Source organism: Tamandua tetradactyla, chromosome 1 (assembly GCF_023851605.1).
Source record: "Tamandua tetradactyla isolate mTamTet1 chromosome 1, mTamTet1.pri, whole genome shotgun sequence".
Lineage (NCBI taxonomy): Eukaryota > Metazoa > Chordata > Mammalia > Pilosa > Myrmecophagidae > Tamandua > Tamandua tetradactyla.
In genome coordinates this window covers 1,450,437-1,459,917 of record NC_135327.1, presented here as the reverse complement: position 1 = coordinate 1,459,917, position 9,481 = coordinate 1,450,437, and the positions used below count along the sequence as shown (strand labels likewise).

The 9,481-nt window shown below is 39.5% G+C and overlaps 1 long non-coding RNA gene across 1 annotated transcript; it reads left to right on the top strand.

Annotated features, from left to right (window-relative positions):
* The first annotated feature begins 4,907 nt into the window (after positions 1-4,907).
* LOC143683089 (uncharacterized) lies at positions 4,908-7,826 on the top strand. Its single transcript, XR_013175408.1, has 3 exons — positions 4,908-5,303; positions 7,329-7,441; positions 7,688-7,826. It is a non-coding gene; the product is annotated as an uncharacterized LOC143683089 (long non-coding RNA).
* Positions 7,827-9,481: the final 1,655 nt, after the last annotated feature.

Here is a 9,481-nt window from a genome sequence, read left to right as displayed (position 1 = left end):
GTACCAGATAGAAATATGGATACATACAATTAATGAAGAGTCCCAGAAAATGGTAACAACATGGATAAGTATATATATTTTTACTTACTATTTAAATCTCTTTAAACAAACTCCTTAAATATGCTTAAATGAAAACATTAACAACATAGTATAGGTTTCATAACATATGTATAAGAAAAATATATGAATAAAATAGCATAAAACTAGATGGAGAGAAATTGAATATACTACTGTAAACTTCTTATACTTTGTGTTAAGTGATATAGTATCACTTGAACCCTAATGCAACGTCTAAAATAATAAAATAAAGAATTATAGCAAGTAATCCAGCAAAGGAGATACAGTAGAATGATAAAAATAGTCAATCCAGAAGAAGGAAATAACAAGAAATGGAACAATTGGAAGATAGATGCCAAAATCCCAGAGTTAAGATAATCATAATCACATTAAGCATAAATGGTCCGCACATCAAAATTAAAAGGCAAAGATTATTAAAATGAAGACAAAACAAGATCCAAATATGTGCTGCCTGCAAAAATATGAACTTTGAATATAAAAGAAAAATAGGTTAAAAATAAAAGGGTGGGAGAAAATTAGCATGATCATACATTAATTAAAAGAAGTCTGAATGGCTATATCAAATTCAGGCAAAGTAGATTTGGATGCAAAAACATATTACATGGATAATGAAGGTCATTTCATAAGGATAAAAGATCAATCCATCAAGAGAATAAAACAATCCTGAATATTTATGTACCTAAAAATAGAGTTTAGAATATGTGAAACAAAACCTGAATCAAAAGAAGAAATAGACAAATCTACAATTGTCATCTGAGATTTCAATACTCATCTCTCAATAATTGATAGAACAAATTGACAGAAAATCTGTAAGGATAGAGAAGATGTGAAGAAGAGTATCAAACAACTTGACCTACTTGACATTGTATAATGCAACACTCCACTCAATAACATAGAAAACATACTCTTTCCAAGGGCACATGGAATGTTTATTAAGATAAATCATATTCTGGGTCATAAAAAACTCAATACATTTAAAAGGATTCAAATCAGACAAAATATGTCCCCTGACCACAATGGAATTAAATTAGAAATCAATAACAGAAAGTCCTCTGGAAAATCCTCAGATATTTGCATGTTAATAACAGATTTCTAAATAACACAAGGGTCAAGGGAAAAAAGCAAAAGAAAAATTAATATTTTGTACTGAATGAAAATGAGAACAAAATATACAAAATTTATGAGGGGCTGCTAATAGCATATTTAGAAGGAAATTTATAACACTTATGCCAGTTTGAAGCTATTACATACCCCAGAAAAGCCATGTCCTTTAATCCTCATTCAGTGTTGCTGGGTGGGATCTTTTTGATGGTTTCCACACAGATGTGTCTCCATCCATTCAAGGTGGGGTTGCTTACTGGAGCTCTTTGGGATGGAATCATCATGGAAAAAGCTTTAGAGTTCAGAATGCTGACAGCTCCACCAGAGCCAACCAAGCAGGAGGAAAATGCCCCCAGGGAAGCCTTATAAAATAAGGAGAGAAAGCTAGCAGACATCGCCATGTGCCCTCTCAGCTGAGAGAGAAACCATGAACTTCATAGGCCCTTTCTTTCTTTGGAGTTAAGAGGTCTTTCTTTGGATGCTTTAATTTAGACATTTTTATGGCCTTACAAATGTAGACCTGCAACTTAATAAATTTCTCTTTTTTAAATCCAATCCATTTCTGGTATATTGCAATTCTGGCAGCTTCAGAAAACTAAAACAACATTGAATACTTATATTAAAACAATAAGGGAGGTCTGAAATCCATGATTTCAACCTCCATCTTAAGAATTAGGTGGAAGAAAGCATCTTAAACCTAATGTAAACAGAAGAAAGGAGATAATAAGCATCAGAGGAAAAAGAAACAATGAAACAGATAACATGAACAAACGACAGAGAGAAAGCAATGAGCCCAAAGATGATTCTTTAAGATCAATAAAATTAAACCTCTAGCCAGACTGATGAAGGAAAAGAGAGAAAACAGGAATTTCCAAAATAAAGAATGAGAAAGATCTCATTTATAGACACTAAAAAGTCTATAGATAATAGGGAAAATAAGGCAATATGATAAAAAGATCTTTATGGAATAAATTTAACAATGCAGAAATAGAATCAGCAAAGCTTTTTTTAAAGGATGAGATGGCAAATATCTCAGACTTTCGCAGCCATACAGTCTCTGTGTCAACTCAGTTCCTCCAAGGTAGCACAAAAGCAGCATGGACAAGATGTAAACAAATGTTCCAATCAAACTTTATAAAACAGATCAACTCCTAACTTAGACTGCATGTATGAATTCCTTGAAAGATAGAAACTGCCAGAGCTTGGTCAAGAAGATATAGATAAATGGAAGATATATCTATTAAATATATATGCTAAAGAAAGTGACTGTGTAGATAAAAAACCTTCCCACAAATAAAATTCCAGGACCAAGTGGCTTCACTTGCATATCCACATAAGGAACATATAAGGATGAAGTAATATCAATTCTATGCACTATCTTCCAGAAAGTAGAAAAGTAAAGAATACTTCCAAATTAATTTATTGTGGCCAGTATTGACCTGACACCAAAGCCAGAATTAGATATTACAAAAAAAATAAAACTTTACACCAATATCCGTCATGAACACAGATGCCAAAAATACTCAGCAAAATATTAGTAAAACAAACCCAGCAGTATATTAAAAAGGTAATATCATGACAAGTGGGTTTTATCCCCAAAATGTAAAGCTTCAAAAAAAAATTAATGTGAGTCACCATATTAACAGAACTAGAAGGAAAATCACAGGTGCAGAAAATACATTTGACGAAATTCAGTTTTCATTCATTATAAAAATTCTCAGCAAACTGGCAATAACAAAGAACTTCCTTAATCTGATAAAAGGCATCTACCAAAAAACCACAGATAATATCACTTTCACTTAATGGTGAATGATTAAATGATTTCCCCTAAGAACAGAAATAAAGCAAGGATGCGCAAGGATGCCCACTCCCAACACTCCTATTCTACATCATAATGGAAAATTATGCGGCAGTTAAACATGCACTTCCGTTTTGACCCAGTAATCCTGCTCCAAGGTATTTACCCAAGAGAAATGCAAACCTCTGTTCACACAAAATCCTGTATGCAAATGTTCATAGAAGCTTTATTCATAATTGCCCAAAACTGGAAACAACCCATGTGTCCCACAAGGGTGAACAAACAAGCTGCAGCACATCCATATAATGGAACACGCAACAAAAAGGAGGGAACTGTGGAAACATGCAGTAGCAGGCAAGAGTGAAATGCAACGCACTGTGTTCAGTGAAAGAAGCCAACCCCAAATGTCTATATACTGTGTGAGTCCATTATATGACATTGTGGAAAAGGCAAAATGATAGGGACAGAAGACAAATCAGTGGTTTCCAGGAATTCAGGGTGTTGGGGAAAGTCTGACTATGAAGGTGAAGTAAAGGTGATGGAACTGGACTGAACCCTAAATTGTGATGATGGCTATGTGGCTCCATCCATTTGTCAAAGCTCAAAGAACTATACACCAGAAAGCACAATTCTCACTGTGTGTAAGCTTAAAAATAAATTTAAAAAACAGAAAAAAGTGTATTCATCACAAAAGTCTAGATTATCCAGCAGAAACAAACCCTCAAATTGCCCACGTTAGAGCTGAGCTCTGAGTCTGTGGCCTGTTCTCAGGTTCTCTAGCAGCAGAAAGAAATGACAGAAGAGTCACATGGGCCGGTTGCAAGGATGGTCTGGATGGGGCTTGTGTCACTTGGTCCCACATCAGAACACCCTTGCAGGGTCCCAAATGAACTGCAAGGGAGTCTGGAAATCTGGAGGACATGGACATTTGGGGCCACCACAGGCTCTGCCTCAGCAGACAACTGTCATTCAGTGTGACGAAGACCATGAGATGAGAGCAAAACTTGGGGTGATTCTGAGAACATGGAGAAGGAGCATTTAAGCAGCTGGAAAAAGGATTCAGAGTATCAGCCACATTTCTGGGCCCTGCAAAACCACACGACGTGAGTCAGGATCAGACCCACTCTTCCCACCTGCACATGTAGGAGTCAGAGTGGAAAGGGAAGGGCTGGAGAAGCGGGTGACCCCAGCACAAGGCCATAGAGGTCGACCAGGGGTGAGCAGGAAAATGACCCAGAAGGAAACACCCTGAGAACAGCTGGGCATCAGGAACATCCAAGGGGAAAGACTCCATAAGTGGCATTCTAGAGCATCACTGGCAATAAAGAATGAACACAGGGTGACCAGAAAGTACCATATCCCTCGTCTCAGTGGTCGGGCTCTTAAGTCCCAGCTCTGACACTCACAGTCCGTGAATTTCTACGAAGATCATGCAGCCTCTGGGGAGCCCAGTTTTCTCCCCTGTAAAAGAAAGGGATCCCTCATTGAGCGTATTTTATGTTTGAGCCCTTTTAACTATTATTTTGTTGAATCTTCACAGCCAGGCTCTAAAGTGCAGGTATTACAGTTTCCGTTCACAGGTGAGAACTCCATGTCTCAGGAAGTTATATAATGTGCTCAGGATAGTGGGCCATGGGCAGGATGGAAACCCAGGTCGGCACAACACCAAAGTCTGTGATTTTCCCAACATGTAAACATGACACAATCAGGGAGATCCCACCTGTGGTGACAACAAACAGGACAATGCTGGGGCTGGGCTTTATAGGCAAAAAAAATACCCACTATTATTATTATCAACAGCCAAGATGACACTGTGGATATTTGCAAAGTTCCATTCCAGAACACATCACAGAGGCTTCTTTTGTGCCTAAATTCTTGTGAAAGACAAATGTTTCCTGAGAACTGAAATAAATACACATCCACACCCATATGTAGACATGTATGAATAAACTTATATTTCCACATAATAAAAGAGTAGTGCTAGTCTCTATTTATGCATACATATGCTTTACTACACATATGTACAAACACTATATACATTTGCAGCAGTGCTACCTTAGATGCACACAAACATGCAAGGACAGTAACAGACTTTGAATAATAACATCAGCTTAGATTCACATATTATTTTACGGTTTTCAAAGCCATTTCATACAAATTGCCTCACTTGATGGTCTCAATTGCCCTACCCACAGTCAGGCTAGAAATCATCATGGCAAAGCCCATCAGTTAAAGTGAGGACTCTCGAGTCAGAATGATTGGCTTTTGACTCCATGCCCCCTCTGTTGCAGAAGCAGACTCATGGAAATAATGGCAATAAAATGTGGTGAGTGGGAAACAATGTGGGCACGGGAAAGGGCAGCCTTGGTGTGTGACTAGGGAAAACGGTCAGAAGGGGTGAGGCTGGACTGTCTTTAAGCAGCAAAAGAGCAGTGGATCCCCAGGGATCAGGGCCACCAGGACAGGAAATCACTGTCCTCGGCTTTGCCTCCTCCTTCTGTGTCCTAAGCTGAGATCCTTTCCTTGATTCTACCCATTTTTCTTACCTGTTTTTTTTTCAAACTCTGTTTTAGTTTGCTAAGGCTCAGAATGCAATATACCAGAAATGGGTTGGCTTTTTATAAAATGGTGTTTATTAAGTTACAAGTTTACAATCCTAAGCCAGTTAAAAAATGTCCAAACTAAGCATCCAGAGAAAGATACCTTGACACAAGAAAGGCTAGCGCTGTCTGGAACACGTCTGTCAGCTGGGAGGCATGGGGCTGGCACCTTCTACTTCTCTGTCTTCTGGTCTCAAACAGCTTTCCCAGGGGCTTTTGCTTTCTGCATCCCCAGATGTCTCTGTCTGGGTCAGCTCAGACTTTTCCAGAATGGTTCCTTCTTAAAGAACTCCAAGAAACAGATTAAGACTCACCTTGAATGGGTAGAGATACATCTCCATGGAAACCACCTAATCAAAAGGTCCCAGCTGAGAAGGCTTTCTGGTGAACAGAACAGACTCTTGCTTCTTTTTTCTATTCTGTTCTGAATGTCTGTTTTCCCCACATTCTCCAGCCATAAACCTGAAGATGGGAGAACTAGTGCATCTTTAATAAGATAAACAACAACGACTAAAATAAAAATAGAAGTTTGTGATATAGCAGAGATTTAAATGTACTATCCCCTTTTATGCAATTCAAATAATTAAATCTGTTTAAGAATGAAAAAAAGGTCCCACCCATACTTGGGTGAGCCACATCTCCATGGAAACAGCATAATCAAAAAGATCCCATCCAACAACAGGTGTGCCCCCACAAAATTGGTTAAGAAAAAAAATACAATTTTCTGGAGTACATAAGAGCATCAAACCCACACACACCACAACCCCTAAGCTTTCCTTTAGTGATTTCATGCACAATTTTTTTTTAATTATTGCATCCCATTTTGGAAATTGTCTCTCTCCCTCGCATCAGTCCCAAATGTCCAACCATGTGGCCCAAAGCCCATGGTCACTCTACAAAGAGTTCCACTCTCTCCCGTGGACCTCATCCCAGATCATTTCCTGATTTTCTTATTTCAGTTAAGGACTCTGCCATCAGGCTCAAGCCTCTAAATCTTACTGACTCATCCCTCTTCCTTCACCCACCACATTCTTTTTAGTTCTTCTCAAAAATATCCCTAACTTCTATTACTTTAGTACTGTCTGGGTAAAAGCTTTGATATTTCTTACCTGTGCAATTAAGATCGCACTGTCTTAGCCAGGGCTTTTTTCTCTGAAAGCAGCAGAAATTCCAACTTAACTACCTTTAATAATAATTAATAACAATTATTATTATTAATTAATAGTATTAATTTGTTGACAATGTAACAGGAAAGCAGGCTTTGTGCAAGACTGGATCCAGAGCTTCACTGATACCAAATAATGCTCTCCATCTCTCTGCTCTCTTGTCTCTGAGTTGACCTCACTCTCAATCACACTTTCCTCATGTGATGGCAAACATAGCTCTGGGCTTACACCTTACCCACTGACAATCCCTCCAGTAAGAAGGTACCTCCCCCATGCTTCCAGCAAAAGTTCTACAACGGTAGAACAATGTGCTATATGCATTCTCATTGGCCAGACCTAACCCACAGAACCACCACCTGAGGTGGGGGTTAAGTCAGTCCCACCCAAGTCACAAAGACTGAGAATGGGTAGGGAGGTTCCTCAAAGTAAAATGGAGGAACTGTTACCCCAAAATTGGAAAAAGCCACTAATCGGCCAAAAAATAAATAAAGCAAAATGACAGCTGCCAAGCACTCCACTTCTCTTCACTCAATTTGCTGTCAACCAATTAAAGACACCTTCGGTCATTTCCTTCCACTGTCACAGGCCTTCAAAGAGCCCCGCACTGACTGCTTAGGCACCCCAGGGAATGGCAATTCTGGAGACCACGTGAGAAACTTCAGAGCCTCCTTGAAGGAGAGGGAGAGACTTGGAAAGAGGTGAGGCTTTAATGACATGATCCATGTGGGTGAGTAAGAGTTTTGGCTTAACTTACTGTAGCCCAGCTGGGTACCTGGGGCTGGGGAGACTTGGAATCAAGTCTGCTACATAAGATGGGTGGGATTCACAGCCAAGCATCCAGAAATGCATATTTTGGCAACTCTGGGCTTCCCTGGGTTGTTGTTAAAAATCCCTGTTCACCTCCCACTGGAGTTCTTTCTCTTCTCTTCTCTCCTCCCCCAAAGGGCTACACATCTCTTCCCTATTAGGTCACGAGCTCCACTGGAATGGAATACCAGCAGGACAAGAAATAGGTCAATTTTATTTACATCTGTGTTCCGATGCCTAGTAGAGCACCTGACAAATGGTGTTGTCAATAAATATTCCTTGGCTGAATGAATGAATGATAGAGGCAAAACGACATTATTTTCACTTCCACAGCACTCAAACCAGAGTCTTGCATGCAACCTGTGCTCAGAGATATATATTGGATTTATTTTAAAACATAAAAATAATTGGGCCAGTGCAAATTGGGCCAGTGGAAATGGGCTGATCTGAGTCAGCTATAAGCCAGTGTCCCAGACATATATGGTTTCTAATTCTGAAATTGTGGAATGCACACAAATGTGAGGGGCTTACTCACAGACAAGCTATGTTCTACTTTTCTGTATCGTTCCTATTTCAGGGTAAGCACTACTGAAGCAAGTGCCAAGGATGTTTGCAAATAAACGCTCTCCATTCTTCAGTGTGAATCATGTCATTCTTCTCCATACAGCAGAAGAAACACCACCACACAGGAACACGCCTCCCTGACCCAGGCAAACCCACACCCCTTGGGGTCACCCCACCATCATGCCCACCTCTGCACTGCCAGAGACCCTCAGGGACCAGTATCTAGCAGCTTTTCAGCTACTCAAAAAGTGCAATGAATTTTAATGCTATTGAGCAACTCCAATCAAACACTCCTGGCATCAACTCAGCAAAGCTCCAGTTGCTAGGTGTGCTGGTTTGAAAGAAAGCATGCCCCCTAAGAAAAGCCATGTTTTGATAGAAATCCCATTTCATAAAGGTAGAATAATCTCTATTCAATACTGTATGTTTGAAACTGTAATCAGATCATCTCCCTGGATGATTTGATTTAGTCAAGAGTAGTTGTTAAACTGGATTAAGGGATGACATTTCTCCACCCATTTGGGTGGGTCTTGATTGGTTTATTGGAGTCCTATAAAACAGGAAATATTTTGGAGAATGAGAGATTCAGAGAGAGCAGAACGACAATGCCATGAGAAGAAGCAGAGTCCACCAGCCAGTGACCTTTGAGATGAAGAAGGAAAATGCCGCCTGTTCATGAAACAGGAAGCCAGGTGACAAAGCTAGCAGATGACACCATTTTTGCCATGTGCCCTTCCAGCCAAGAGAGAAGCCCTGACTGTGTTCGCCATGTGACTTCTCACTTGAGAGAGAAATCCTGAACTTCATCGGCCTTCTTGAACCAAGGCATCTTTCCCTGGATGCCTTTGATTGGACATTTCTATAGACTTGTTGTAATTGGGACATTTTCTTGGCCTTAGAACTGTAAACTAGCAACTCATTAAATTCCCCCTTTTAAAAGCCATTCCATTTCTGGTATATTGCATCCTGGCAGCTAGCAAACTAGAACACTAGGTAACCACTACAAAAGCAGAAGGATTTCCAATTACCTTTAATGGTAATTTCCAATTACCTTTAATTTAATTCCAAATTACCTTTAATGGTACTCTTCAATTCTGAGCCCTCCTTCAGACCCCCCTCTCCTGTCTCTTCTTTTTCAGCCAGCAGAATTCCTTTTAGTATTTCTTGTAAGGAAAGTCTCTTGTTGACAAATTCTTTCTGTACTTCTTTGTCTGTGAAAACTTTAACTTCTCCCTCAATTTTGAAGGATAATTTGGCTGGGTACAGAATCCTTGGCTGGAAGTCTTTCTCTTTAAGGATCTTGGATATATCCTCCACTGCCTTCTTACCTCCAGGATGCTAGTTGAGAAGTCTGAACTCAGTCTTAT